The sequence below is a fragment of the Balaenoptera borealis genome, assembly GCF_965194805.1.
Source record: "Balaenoptera borealis genome assembly, chromosome: 2".
NCBI lineage: Eukaryota > Metazoa > Chordata > Mammalia > Artiodactyla > Balaenopteridae > Balaenoptera > Balaenoptera borealis.
The window spans coordinates 169,975,742-169,990,696 of NC_138867.1; positions in this window are offsets into that span (position 1 = coordinate 169,975,742).

Below are 14,955 nucleotides of genomic sequence, written 5' to 3' on the forward strand. Positions count from 1 at the left end.
CCCCCCTCAGACATAATCACCTCCCAAAGGCCCCACCTCTAAACACTAATCACACTGGGGATTAGGTCTCAACATATGGATTTTGAAGGGACACAAACATTCAGTATATTATACACACACACACACACACACACACACACACACACACACATATATACATCTGTTTCTCTGGAGAACCCTGACTAACACAGTCTCTGGGTAAGGATCAAAAGCCCAACAGCATACCTGCAGCCCAAGCCCCAGGATGAGGAGTTACAGAAACTACTAGTGGATGCAGGGGATCTGAGAATAGAGGAAAATATGCCTCACTGTCTCAGATGTAGCCCAGAGAGAGTACACACCTCTCAGAGAAATCTCTCTTCTAAAACAAGGAAATGGTGCCTGAGATGCCAGGTGGGCAGGCCATGACATATTCACAAAACCCTACCTGGCCCAGACCCAAGGAGGGAGCACGCATTCTGGGACAAAAAGAAATTCCAAGGGACCTAAGACCGGGATGAGGACGTGGTGCCAGAGGTAGCTGGGAAGGATGCTGGTACCCAGGGGAGATTTCAGAGGGGCCCAGAAAGGACAGAGATCAGCCCAGCAGCCAGACACCCTTCCCCTACTAGGGAGAAGAGAAGAGACAGGAGGTAGAGAGTCCCAAGGCAGCTGAGCTTTCATAGAAAGAGACTGCATTTTAAACTGAAAGTGACTGTTGGACAAATCACATGGCAGAAACATGATGTGGCAGGAAGGGGCAGTGATGCATGATTTGAATTTGCACAAAGACAAATTCAATTTTTGAAAATAAAGTTACAATTTAGCATTACTGAGTCTTCGTGATCTCTTGTAGGGAGAAGCCTGGCATAATCACTTTATGTCGCTACTGTGCTCTTCCCTCTTTCCCACAAGGTGTATTTCCCTGGGGCTTAGAAAGCTGGGAACACACCCTTCTCCTGGCAGTCACCATCCCTAGTGGAGATAAGTTTCCATGGGCTTATGAGCCCAAGTGTTTCAAAGACCCCCAATTATTGGACCTCTACACCTTCTGAGTAATGGATTGAGGAAGATTTGGCTGACAATTGTGAAAAAAGTTGTCAAGTCCTGCTTTTTTAAGAGGACTTAAAAAGTCCTCCACACAAACATCCCATGAACCATATTTGGAATCAGTTTCTTTGTTCCCATTTAGCTTTCCCTTTTTCTGTGTTCATAAGCTTTTCTCCAGAATTACTTTTTATAAACAGCATTAGGGTCAGAGACCCTTGTCATGGGGTTCCAACTATGGCTTACTGTCTCATCTACCTTTAAATGACCACCCCCCCACCCCCGTCAGTGTTCCCTATTGTGTTTCTGGAAGACACATTCCAAGTTGAAGCAAATCTAGGAGCTTTTACTGCAAACTCGAAACCAGAAGGAAAACAGATAAACATTTTGAGAGGAAAACAGATAAACTACTACTCAGAAGTACAGTTGACCCTTAAACAACTGGCAGGGGTTAAGGGATGTTGACCCTCTGCACAGTTGAAAATTTGCCTATAACTTAGAGTCGGCCTTCCTTATCAGCAGTTCCTCAGTATACTACAACATGACCATGATGACTTTACGCTAAGTGAAATAAGCCAGTCACAAAAGAACAAATACTGTTCCACTTATATAAGATTCTTAGAATAGTCACATTCACAGAAACAGAAAGAATGGTGGTTGGCAGGGACCCAGGGGAGGGGGAAATGGGGACTCATTGTTTGATGGGTACAAAGTTTCAGTTTTGCCAGATGAAGAGTTCTTGGGATTCCCTGGCGGTCCAGTGGTTAGGACTCTGTGCTTCCACTGCAGGGGGGCATGGGTTTGATCCCTGGCCAGGGAACTAAGATCCTGCAAGCCACACAGCATGGCCAAAAACAAAAGAAAAAGAAGAAGAGTTCTGGAGACGGATGGTGCACAACAATGTGAATGTACATTGCACTGCAGGACTATACACTTAGAAATTATTAAAATGATAAGTTGCATGTTATATATATTTTCTTCAGTAAAAAAGAAGAAAATCAGTTGTTTTATACATTTCCACCCCTGATTTTCCCTCTCTCTCATTTAACCCAGAAGAGAGTAAAGAAAAACTGTAGTACGAGTGCTACTCCTAACACTCAGTTAAAAGTAAGAAATTATATTTCACTTTACCAGGTACATCTATATAAATTGTGGATGGATTGGATACTTTAAATGTTTATATAAATATATAGAAAAGACTGGAAAATAGACACACATCACATTTTTGCTTCTGATATCATCCCTAAAAGAGGTCACTATGTGGGAAGAAGGAGACATTTCCACTACATGCAATTCTGTATTGTCTCTATTATAATGAACTTCAGCAACTTTTTAAAAGTTATGGAAAGAAGCTAAAAAGATTTCCTATTAAAGATAGCAGAAGAGAAACCTCTAACTCTTGTGTCTTCTCTGAAACCAACCCAGAACAACAAAGAGAAACAAAAAAAGAACTTCCACTTCTATGAAGTCACCAATCATGAGAGGGCCCCTATGCTCTTGGGGCCTGGGGCTGGAGTGAGAAGGGACACAATGAGAGAGACCATCTGCAGGAAAATAAAGAGAATCCAAGGTTTTCCAGAGTAGGGAACACACACTAGTGGGACACAGCAATCCCAGCCCCACCCTCCTTTGAATTGTAAGGTCTGGGTATATGGGCAAATCACCAAACATCTTTGAACCCTGTGGACCACAGAAGTGGAAGGATGTTGGGATGAAACAGGGACATATGTTTTCAAGAGTGGGTGGTTATCTGTTACCATTGTGGGGAGAAACTGTGAGTGAACCAATAGGAGCCTGATACTTTCTGACACTGGTTAGCTAAGGAGAAGTCCAAGCTAAGTCACCCAAAATCTGTGACATGCAGGGTTTTGACATGAGTCAAGGAGACTTCCTGTTTTTCGGAAGGGGACCACACCCAGCAGAGAGGAACAGCAAGAACAGGGCAAAAGGCAGGAAGGCTGGACCCACACTGCAGCCTGCTGACGTGCATGGGTCTCTCACAGAATAATATTTTCAAATGCATAAAATAAAGCACAGACGATTACAAAGGGAGACATATTGAAATACAGGTACCAAAATATTTTTTTTAAGTTTGTGATATTTATGCCTCAATTAATGAGATCTAGCAGTGGGCCTAATAACTGTTATAGTTTGAAAGAAATGATGAGGGTAACTGGTATTTCAGTATATCTGTAAAGTGATATCAAAATATCTTTAGGGACTACCCTGGTAGCGCAGTGGTTAAAAATCCGCCTGCCAATGCAGGGGACACAGGTTCAAGCCCTGGTCCGGGAAGATCCCACATGCCACAGAGCAACTAAGCCCACGAGCCACAACTACTGAGCCCACGTGCCACAACTACTGAAGCCCGTGCTCCTAGAGCCCATGCTCCGCAACAAGAGAAGCCTGCGCACCACAACGAAGAGTAGCCCCTGCTAGCTGCAACTGGAGAAAGCCTGTGCACAGCAACAAAGACCCAATGCAACCAGTAAGTAAGTAAGTAAGTAAATAAATAAATTTATTTTTTAAAAAAGAAAATATCTCTAATTTCTACTGGTGACAAATGTATAGGATCTATTAATACTACTGGGTTGTGTTGCCTGCCTTCATTAGAGAAAATCAAGATTAAAATTTTTCCCATCCAAGTTAACAGACCCCCTGAATTATATCCACAGAAGCCTTGGGGATATATGCTACCTTTTCCTCCAACTACTTTTTCAAAAAGAGCTGTCCAGGAAAAACAGCATTACTTCAAAAAAACGTGATAAATTTTTTAAAGGAACTATCATGGAAACTATGTAAAGATAATGCAGGAGGGAAAAACAAAAGAAGAAAAGGCATCTGGCAAATAAAAGATAATGGAAAACACTTAAATACAGTAGCATGGTGGAAGTTAGTAGCATTCCAAAGCAGGTGGAAGTTAGTGGGGCAGGCACAATAGTGCACACCCACCCCCAGCATGTCTACATGCTAGTCCCCATAAACCATGAATATATAACCTTACATGACAAAAGGGAATTAAGGGAGCACATGAACCAAGTTTGCTAATGAGGTGACAAAATTGGGGAGAGTAGCCTGGATCATCCAGGTGGGACTGATATAATCACAAAGGTCCTTATAAGTGGAAGAGGAAGGTAGAAGAGTTCAGAGTGATTTAATGTGAGGACTCAAGGAAAAGAGACCTCTAGAAGCTGGAAAAGGCAAAGAAACAGGGTCTCCCCTAGAGCCTCCAGAACGGAATGCAGCCTTGCCGACACCATGATTTTAACACCCTGAGACCCATATTTGACTTCAGACCTGCAGAAGTAGAAGATAATCATTTTTTATTGTTTCAAACCAATAAGTTTTTGGCAATCTGTTACGGCACCCATGGAAAACTAATACAATTAAGAAGCCCTAGTCCTCCCAGAATAGAGAGTCCAGAAATAAACCCACACACCTATGGTCGATTAATCTTCGACAAAGGAGGCAAGAATATAAAATGGGAAACAGACAGTCTCTTCAGCAAACTGTGCCGGGAAAGTTGGACAGCTGCATGTAAATCAACGAAGTTAGAACACACCCTCACACCATGCACAAAAATAAACTCAAAATGGCTTAAAGACTTAAATATAAGACATGACACCATAAAACTCCTAGAAAAGAACATAGGCAAAACATTCTCTGACATACATCGTAGCAATATTTTCTTAGGTCAGTCTCCCAAGGAAAAAGAAATAAAAGCAAAAATAAACACATGGGACCTAATCAAACTTATAAGCTTTTGCACAGCAAAGGAAACCATAAACAAAATGAAAAGACAACCTACAGAATGGGAGAAAATATTTGCAAATGATGCAACTGACAAGGGATTAAATTCCAAAATATACAAACAACTCACACAACTCAGTAACAACAAAAACAATCAAAAAATGGTCAGAAGACCCAAATAGACTTTTCTCCAAAGAAGACAACAGATGGCCAGCAAGCACATGAAAAAAATGTTCAACATGGCTAATTATTGGAGAAATGCAAATCAAAACTACAATGAGGTATCATCCCCTGCCAGTCAGAATGGCCATCATCAAAAAGTCTAGAAATAATAAATGGTAGAATGGGTGTGGAGAAAAGGGAACCCTCCTACACTGTTGGTGGCAATTTAAATTGATGCAGCCACTTTGGAGAACAGTATGGATGTTCCTTAAAAAACTAAATATAGAGTTACCATATGAACCAGCAATCCTACTCCTGGGCATATATTTGGAAAAGATGAAAACTCTAAATCGAAAATATACATGCACCCCAATGTTCACAGCAGTACTATTTATAATAGCCAGGACATGGAAGCAACCTAAATGTCCATCAATAGATGAATGGATAAAGATGTGGTACATATATACAATGGAATATTACTCAGCCATTAAAAGGAACGAAATTGAGTCATTTGTAGAGATGTGGATGGACCTAGAGAGTGTCATACAGAGTGAAGCAAGTCAGAAAGAGAAAAACAAATATTGTATATTAACGCATATACGTGGAATCTAGAAAAATGGTATGGATGATCTTATTTGCAAAGCATAAATAGAGACACAGACATAAAGAACAAATGTGTGGATACCAAGGGGGAAATGGGGGGGGGAGGAATTGGGAAATCGGGATTGACACATATACATTATTGATACTATGTATAAAATAGACAAGTAATGAGAACATATTGTATAGCACAGGGAGCTTTATTTAATGCACTGTGGTGACCTAAATGGGAAGGAAACCCAAAAAAGAGGGAATATATGTGTATGTATAGCTGAATCATTTTGCTGTACAGTAGAAACTAACACAACATTGTAAAGCAACTATACTCCAATAAAAATTAATTTTAAAAAAACCTAGGACTTCCCTGGTAGTGCACTGGTTAAGAATCCACCTGCCAATGCAAGGGACACGGGTTCGAGCCCTGGTCCAGGAAGATCCCACATACCGCGGAGCAACTAAGCCCATGCGCCACAGCTACAAGCCTGCGCTCTAGGGCCCATGTGCCGCAACTACTGAGCCTGCATGCTGCAACTACTGAAGCCCACACACCTAGAGCCCATGCTCTGCAACAAGAGAAGCCACCACAATGAGAAGCCTGAGCACTGCAATGAAGAGTAGCCCCCGCTCGCCGCAGCTAGAGAAAGCCCACACACAGCAACGAAGACCCAACGCAGCCAAATAAATAAATAAATAAATAAATAAATAAATAAATAAAAATAGAGTTACCATATGAAGTAGCAATCCTACTCCTGGGCATATATTTAGAAAAGATGAAAACTCTAAGTCGAAAATATACATGCACCCCAATGTTCACAGCAGTACTATTTATAACAGTCAAGGTATGGAAGCAACCTCAGTGTCCATGAACAGATGAGTGGATAAAGATGTGGTACATATATACAATGGAATATTACTCAGCCATAAAATAAAACGAAATAATGCCATTTGCAGCAACATGGATGGACCTAGAGATTATCATACTAAGTGAAGTAAGTCAGACAGAAAAGACAAATATCATATGATATCATTTATATGTGGAATCTAAAAAATAATACAAATAAAGTTATTTACATAACAGAAACAGACTCATAGGCATAGAAAACAAAATTATGGTTCCTAAAGGGGAAAGGGGGGAGAGGGATAAATTAAGAGTTTGGGATTAACAGATACACACAACTATGTATAAAATAGATAAACAACAAGGATTTATTGCATAACACAGAGAATTATATCCAATATCTTGTAATAACCTATAATAAAAAAGAATCTGAAAAAGAATATACATATATGTATAAATGAATCACTTTGCTGTACACCTGAAACTAGCACAATATTGTAAATCAACTATAATTCAATAATTTTTTAAAATAAAGAGCCCCTAGTTCTCCATGAAATCATGTAATTTACCAAAAGCAGTATCTATTACACATAAGAGTCTGAAGAACAGGCATAAAGGGTTGGACAATGAGGACAACATGAAGAAAGGGAGATAAAATGATGAGCCCACAAACTCAGGTCAAGTGGAAAGGGGAAAGCCTCGCAGAAATGAAGATCACCATAAGAGCAGCAGAAAAGAAAGATAGAATCTGCTAAATCATTCAAGCATGGAGAACATGCTTGAGAAATTGAGAAAAAGAAAGAAGAAAGGACAAAGTGTTTAAGAGAATTTTAAAGCCAAAGGAACGGTATATAAGACAAAGGAGATCCAACATATACATAAATTTTGTCCCTGAAGATAAGAGCAAATGAAACAGGAAAAAATATCAAAGACTTAAAGAAAACTTCCTAAAATAAAGAAGTGCTTGAATTTACCAATCGAAAAGGCACAGTGTGTCACAGGGAAAACTGATTTGGAATGTGCAACATTTGGGCGTACCTTTCAAAGACTGAAAAATAATCCTATGGACAAAAATAAACAGGTAAAAGCATTTATTAAGAATAGCAATTAAGCTGCCCACAAACTTTTGATCAAAATCTCAGCAATGTATATAGAGCCAACATCCTTTTAAGCAAATAGTCAAGAAAACATATTTTTTTAAAGATTTTTTTGACATGGACCATTTTTTTTGTTTTTTATAAACTTATTTATTTATTTATTTTTAGCTGCATTGGGTCTTTGTTGCTGCGTGTGGGCTTTCTTTAGTGGCATCGAGTGGGGGCTACTCTTCATTGAAGTGCACGGGCTTCTCATTGCTGTGGCTTCTCTTGTTGCTGAGCACGGGTTCTAGGTGCACAAGCTTCAGTAGTTGTGGCACGTGGGCTCAGTAGTTGTGACACAGCGGGCTCTAGAGTGCAGGCTCAGTAGTTGCAGTGCAAGGGCTTAGTTGCTCTGCAGTATGTAGGATCTTCCCGGACCAGGGCTCGACCCATGTCCCCTGCATTGGCAGGCGGATTCTTAACCACTGCACCACCAGGGAAGCCCTGACGTGGACCATTTTTAAAGTTTTTGTTGAATTTGTTACAATATTGCTTCTGTTTTACGTTTTGGCTTTTTGGCTACAAGGCATGTGGGATCTTAGCTCCCCGATCAGGGATCAAACCCACACCCCCTGCATTGGAAGGCGAAGTCTTAAACACTGGACGGCCAGGGAAGTCCCAAGAGAAACATTTTTAAACAGATAAGAACTTTTAAAGTATCTTTTCCAGGGCTTCCCTGGTGGTGCAATAGTTAAGAATCTGCCTGCCAATGCAAGGGACACGGGTTCAAGCCCTGGCCCGGGAAGATCCCATATGCCGCCGAGCAACTAAGCCCGTGCACCACAGCTACTGAGCCTGCACTCAAGAGTCCACAAGCCACAACTACTGAGCCCATGTCCCACAACTCCTGAAGACCACGCACCTAGAGCCCGTGCTTTGCAACAAGAGAAGCCACCACAATGAGAAGCCCACACATCTCAACAAAGAGTAGCTCCCACTCGCCGCAACTAGAGAAAGCCCGTGCACAGCAACGATGACCCAACACAGTCAAAAATAAAAACAAATGAATTAATTTTTTAAATAAAAGTACCATTTCCATGCCTGCTTTTTGGAAAAGAGAAAAAATAAAATAAAAAGCAAACCTACTAGAGTACAAACTTAGGCCAATCATGGAATGAAAAAAGAAGATGTTGTAAATTGATATTCATGGGCAGTGAATTTGTTTTCACATTCTAGAAATTAACTTTTATCAAAATAATTTATTTCAAAAACCACATAGTAGTTCAACACTTCTGTGACAATAGCACTGGTTAAACCCCATTTTCCACCAGCCCTACATGGGGTGCTTATGTGTCTAGTTAAGTGGCTCATTCCCAGCCTCCCTCACAGACATGAGTGGCCACTGTCACAACACCAGCCAATGAGATATTAGCAGAAGTCACTGAGTTGCTCTTTTAAGAAAGCTCTTGTATAAGTTCCACTTCTGGAATGGCAATGTGAAGAGACCTATGGACCCATTCCCAAGCAAAATAACAACAACTGGTGAAAACTGTAAAAATAACAACCATTTAAAGTTTCAGGAAATTGTCTTAAAGGTAGACAGCAAATGAAGAAGCGTTTACTAAAGAAAATCTACTGTATCTCCATAGGAACAGTGAGAATCTGTGGCCCTTGAGCTGCAACCAGCCCCCTCTTTCCCCTCCTATCTGCATCCCCTACCCACTCCCTCAGCAGGAGGAAAGCTTCAATCTGGGTGAGTGAGGCCAAGAAGATAGTGACCCCTTAACCTCATCCGTCAATCAAGGGATATCACCAGAAAGGACAAGAAGCCAATATTTCTCATCCCCTCCAACTCCAAGTTGCAGAGGGTAAAATCCTAGCTTTACCCTTCACCCATGGAAAACTGAGAGTATTTGCCAATGGCCTTTGCACCAACTTACTCATAGGGTAGAGTTTCCATGCCAGTAACTTTTATATAGAGGTTCATAGCAACACTATTTATAATAGCCAAAAAGTAGAAACAACCCAAATGTTCAACTGATGAGTGGACAAACAAAATGTGGCATGTCCACCCAGTGAAATATTATTCAGCAATAAAAAGTAACCAATGACTGGGGCTTCCCTGGTGGCGCAGTGGTTGAGAATCTGCCTGCCAATGCAGGGGACACGGGTTCGAGCCCTGGTCTGGGAAGATCCCACATGCCGCGGAGCAACTGGGCCCGTGAGCCACAACTACTGAGCCTGCGCGTCTGGAGCCTGTGGTCCGCAACAAGAGAAGCCGCGATAGTGAGAGGCCCATGCACCTCGATGAACAGTGGCCCCCGCTCGCCACAACTAGAGAAAGCCCTCACACAGAAACGAAGACCCAACAGAGCTAAAAATAATAAATAAATAAATAAATTTATTTATTAAAAAAAAAAAAAAAAAAGTAACCAATGACTGATATATGCAATTACATGGATGAACCTTAAACACATATTATGTGAAAGAAGCTACTCACAAAAGACCATATATTGTATGATTCCATTTATATAAAATGTCTATAATAGGCAAATCTAAACAGACAGAATGTATGTTCATGGTTGCCTAGGGCTGAGGATTTGGGAGGAAATGGAATGTGACTTCAAATGGAAGCAAGGTTTCTCTTTGTGCTGATGAAAATGTTCTAAAATTAACTGTGATGGTTGCACAACTATATAAATATACTAAGAAACTTTGAATTGCATACTTTAAATGGTTAGATTGTATAGTATATGAATAATCATATATCAACACAACTATTATTTTTTTAAAAGCTCTTATTTTTTTAAAAAAAGAAGACATTTGGAATGTATCTTTTAGAATTTGTCCTTCCTCTTCTACCTGCCTGGTATGCAGCTGCAGAACCTGAGGTACAAAAGCCATCTTGAATCAATAAGAACAAAAGCCACATGCTAAGAAAGACTGCACAGGAAGAGTAAAAGAATCTGGGACCTCAATGGCATCATGAGCCAGTCCCCTTCCTCTGAATAGAAAGCAAACAACTACAACAAAGTCTTGTTTAAGTCACCATGATTTGGGCTTTGTGTCATATGCATCCAAGTGAAAATCTTAGATAAACAACTACCCTCTCCATCCTATTCCACTCTCAGAAGCACCTACTTTTAACAGTTTTGGTTCTTTTTTTATGTTTATGGCTTTACTTTTAAATTTGCTTACACTACTAATTTCTTGATTTTTCAGTTTTAGACATTGTTCACTTCCTTTTATGACAGTTGCAGTTTTAGTCTTTTAACACCTTCTCTTCACTTCCCTTCCATCTGTTCTCCCAATACAGTAAATTCCCTACATATGAACGAGTTCCATTCCAAGAGCATGTTCATAAGTCCAATTTGCTTGTAAGTCCAGCAAAGTTAGTCTAGGTACCCGACTAACACAATCGGCTATATAATATTGTACTGTAATAGGTTTATAATACTTTTCACACAAATAATACATAAAAAACAAACAAACACAAAAAAAACAAAGAAAACATTTTTAATCTACAGTACAGTACCTTGAAAAGTACAGCAGTACAGTACAACAGCTGGCATACAGGGGCTGGCATCGAGTAAACTGACAAGAGTTATTGACTGGTGAAGGGAAAGGAAGTGGGAGATGGTAGAGCTGAAGGATCGTCAGCAATAGGAGATGGAGGGCAAGCTACAATTTCATTCACACCTGACGTTGATGGCACAGGTTCTGGTTCCTTGCCGGATTCAATTATAACTACCCTCTTGAAAAAACAATCCAGTGATGTCTGGGTAGTAGCTCTTTTTTTCTCATCATAGATGACACGGTAGCCCTGGATTGCATTCTGAACAGCTGCTGCAACCTTTGTGTACCATTCTACATTTGGATCCTGTGCCTCAAAAATTACCAGTGCCTCCTCAAATAAAGAAAATCCCCTTGCCATTTCCTGTGTCATGAATCTCTTCAGTTCTTCAGTTACTTCTTCCTCTTGTCTCTATTCATCCTTTCTCTGGGCCTCCAATTCTATCAGGTCTTCAAGTAAGCTCTTTGTGTTGCACAGCAAGGAGTTCAGTGAAGTCATCCTCTTGCAGATCTAGCTCCACCTTCTCTCTGAGGGTCACTAAGTTGCTGAAGACCTCTTTGGACTCCTCATCCACCTTCTCAAATCCACGAAGATCATGGACAAACTGCAAGCAAACGTTCTTCCAAACCCCATTCACGGTGACAGCTGTAACCTCACGCCAAGCAAAGTCAATGTTTTTTATGGCCTTGTAGATGTTACAGTCCTTTCAAAATTGTCACAAGGTTGTTCCCGATTTGTCACTCACCTTTATGGCCTGACAAAAAGCGTGACATAAATAATATTTCTTGAAAGTCGCTGTAACTCCCTGGTCCATAGGTTAGATGAGCGAGCGACGATTCAGGGGCAGATGCACTACTTTGACGTTAGGATGAAAGTTGTCTATGAATGGGGGGTATCGTCAAGCAGCAAAACAATGTTGAATGGGATGTCCTTCTCCAAGCAATATTTCTCTACCTCCTGGATAAAGTGGTAGAAAAACCAGTCCTAGAAAATTGTCTGTGTAACCCAGGCTTTGGGGTTAGTCTTCTGTACAACAGGAAGAGAGCCCTTGGCTATGTTTTTAAGGGATTTTGGGTTCTCTGAGTGATAAACTTGGAGAGGCTTCAGCTTCATATCGCCAGAAGCACTGCCACCAAACAACACAGTTAGCCTATCCTTTGCTGCTTTATAGCCTGGCATCAACTTTTCCTCCTTACTGATGTAACTTCTGTGTGGCATCCTCTTCCAGTACAATCCTGTCTCATCCACGTTAAAAACCTGCTTGGGTAAATATGCACCTTCATCAATAATTTCTTGAAGCATTTCAGGAAATTCCCAGGCAGCTACTGTATCTGCACTCACTGCCTCACCATTTACTTTTATGCTGTGAAGGTTGGCTCTAGCCTTGAACCAATGAAACCAGCCATGGCTGGCATTAAAAGATGAGCCCTCTGATTCTTCACCGTGTTTCTTCTTCAAGTCTTCATAAAGGCTTTTATTTTCTCTTGAATCAGCATTAAGCTGAGTGGGACTTGACACTGATGCTGATACTGCATCCACACACTGAGAAGTTTCTCCATCTCCTCCATCACTTTTCCATGGTTCTTCAATATTTCTGTCAACATCATCAGCACAGCAGACTTCACATGTTCCATGAGCTTTTCCTTGTTCTTTAGAATTGTGCCGATGGTTGAATGATTCACATTATAAGAAAGAGTGATGTCTACCATCTTTTCGCCTCACTCCACTCTCTCAATTATTTTCACTTTTGTTTACATTTTTATCTCTTGGCACTTCTTAGCAGTACTAGCTACATCACTGGTGCTTTTGCGCTTGCTTCCGGATATCCTGAGCTTGAAATAAAGATATTGTATTACTATAATCTATACAGTACTGTACAGTAAAGTACACAAAAGCACAACCACTTGTAGAGGATGCACACATGTGACAATGTATGCCAGACGTGAACTAACTTATGTGATTGCACATGCTAACACACATTCACATATTTGAAAATTCGCAACTTGAAGGTTCGTATGTAGGGGACTTAGTGTATAGTTTATCACTCGTTTAAGTTAAACCATTCAGTATTTACAAATTGCTGGCTTTGCTCATGTTCTTCACTGTAAAGCCAAGGACTAAACCAAGAGTATCTCCTTGCACTTTTTTTCTCATAGTTAACAATTGCCTTTATTTTTTCATAATTTTTGCATAAATTTTTGTATATCTGGACACTCCATTACATAATCTATCAAATCATCATTTCTATGAGTCTCCTTTTTTTATTTTTCCTAAAGACTGTCCTTCAGGTCCTCAATGCTCCTGACACGGCCTGGACAGGTTCTTCTCTAGGTCTACAACGTCACCATCTAGAACTTTTCCTTGCCAGTCACCTGAGTTGGAGCCATCATTTCCAGGATCCCATACCTTTCTCTTTCTTGATTTTTTCCCTTGATTTGCAGAAGCAAGTAGCTTCCTGAGAAAGAAACCATCAGATAAATATTCTGAGCCCTTCATCCTGGACAGTGTTTATGTTTTGTACTCACACTTGACTAATAGTTTATCTGGGTTAAAAATTTAGGTTGATAATGCTTCTGGCACCAAATGTTGCTTTTAAGAAACGTAATAACATTTATATTCTTATTGCTTTATATGAGATTTCTTTCCCTTTGTTCATCTTCTTCTTTTCTCTGGATGCTTATAAGATGATTTCTTCCCTGGTTCTAAAATTCCAAAATAATGTGAGTGTTTTATGCATGGATAGCCAAGGAGCAATTTCAATTTGAAACTGAATGCCAACTAGTTCTGGAAAAACCTCTTGTATTTCTTTGATTATTCCCTCCCTTCTGTTTTCTGTTTTCTTTTTCTATAAATCCTAATAATTGAATTTTTTTACCTTTCTGGTTGACGACCCAAGCTCTTTCAACTGTTCATTATTTGAATCTATCTTCTAATAGATTCTATTCATTTTAACTTCCAGCCCTTCTATTTTCTTATTAATTTTGACTAAAATTTTAAATTCCAAGAGTTCTAGCTATCAGATTGTTTTACTTTACAATATCTTGTTCTTGTTTATAAGTATATTGTTAAATTTTTTCTTTTAGTTTGATTTTTTCTCTGCATTTTTTCCTCACATATTGTCCTCTCATCTTGCAACTTTTCCTTAAATGTCTCTAGATCCTTCATTATGTGTTATATTTAACAATGAGGCACTAAAATAATAGATTAAGTGTTTGAAGGCATGGATGAGGCTCATAAACTGGGGATGGGGAACTTCTCTTGTGGAATTGAGTATGGAACTATGAATTTTATTGGGGATACTCCAAATTTAGGAATGAGAAGATATTTTCTCTAGATGCATCCAGTTTCTCCAGAGAAGAATCTATTAATCTTCTTCATTAGCAGTTGACCTTTGGCTGCTGATGTTCTGTGGGTAAGGCAGGTTGACTTCTAATCTCTTTTGTCTTAATGTGTTCTTTTTTAATCTCATCTCCCTCTGCCCACACTATGGGTGGTAGTTTCTTCTGCCCCATAACATTAGTTGTCATATAGAAGAAAATTTAAATATATATAAAAATATTGGAAGTAAGCAAAAGAAGATTATTTTCATAATCTTGCATTGGTAAGTGCCTTTAAATTACGATATGAAACCCCAAATTCATACAATACTGGTAATCATGTAAAAGATAGACATTTTTAATGGCAGTAAAAAAGACAATGTTGAAAAATAATATCAGCAATGAAGAGTCAGTTTTTAACTATATAAAATGCTCTTATAGATCAACTCAATGAAAATTAACATTCCATTAGAAAACCAAACAGACAAAGAATTTAAACATATAGTTCATAGAAAAGACAAATATTCAAATGGCTTGTTAAAAATATTTTTAAATATACTTAATTGTACTGATAATTAAATAATTAAAAATTAAAACAAAAAAATCATA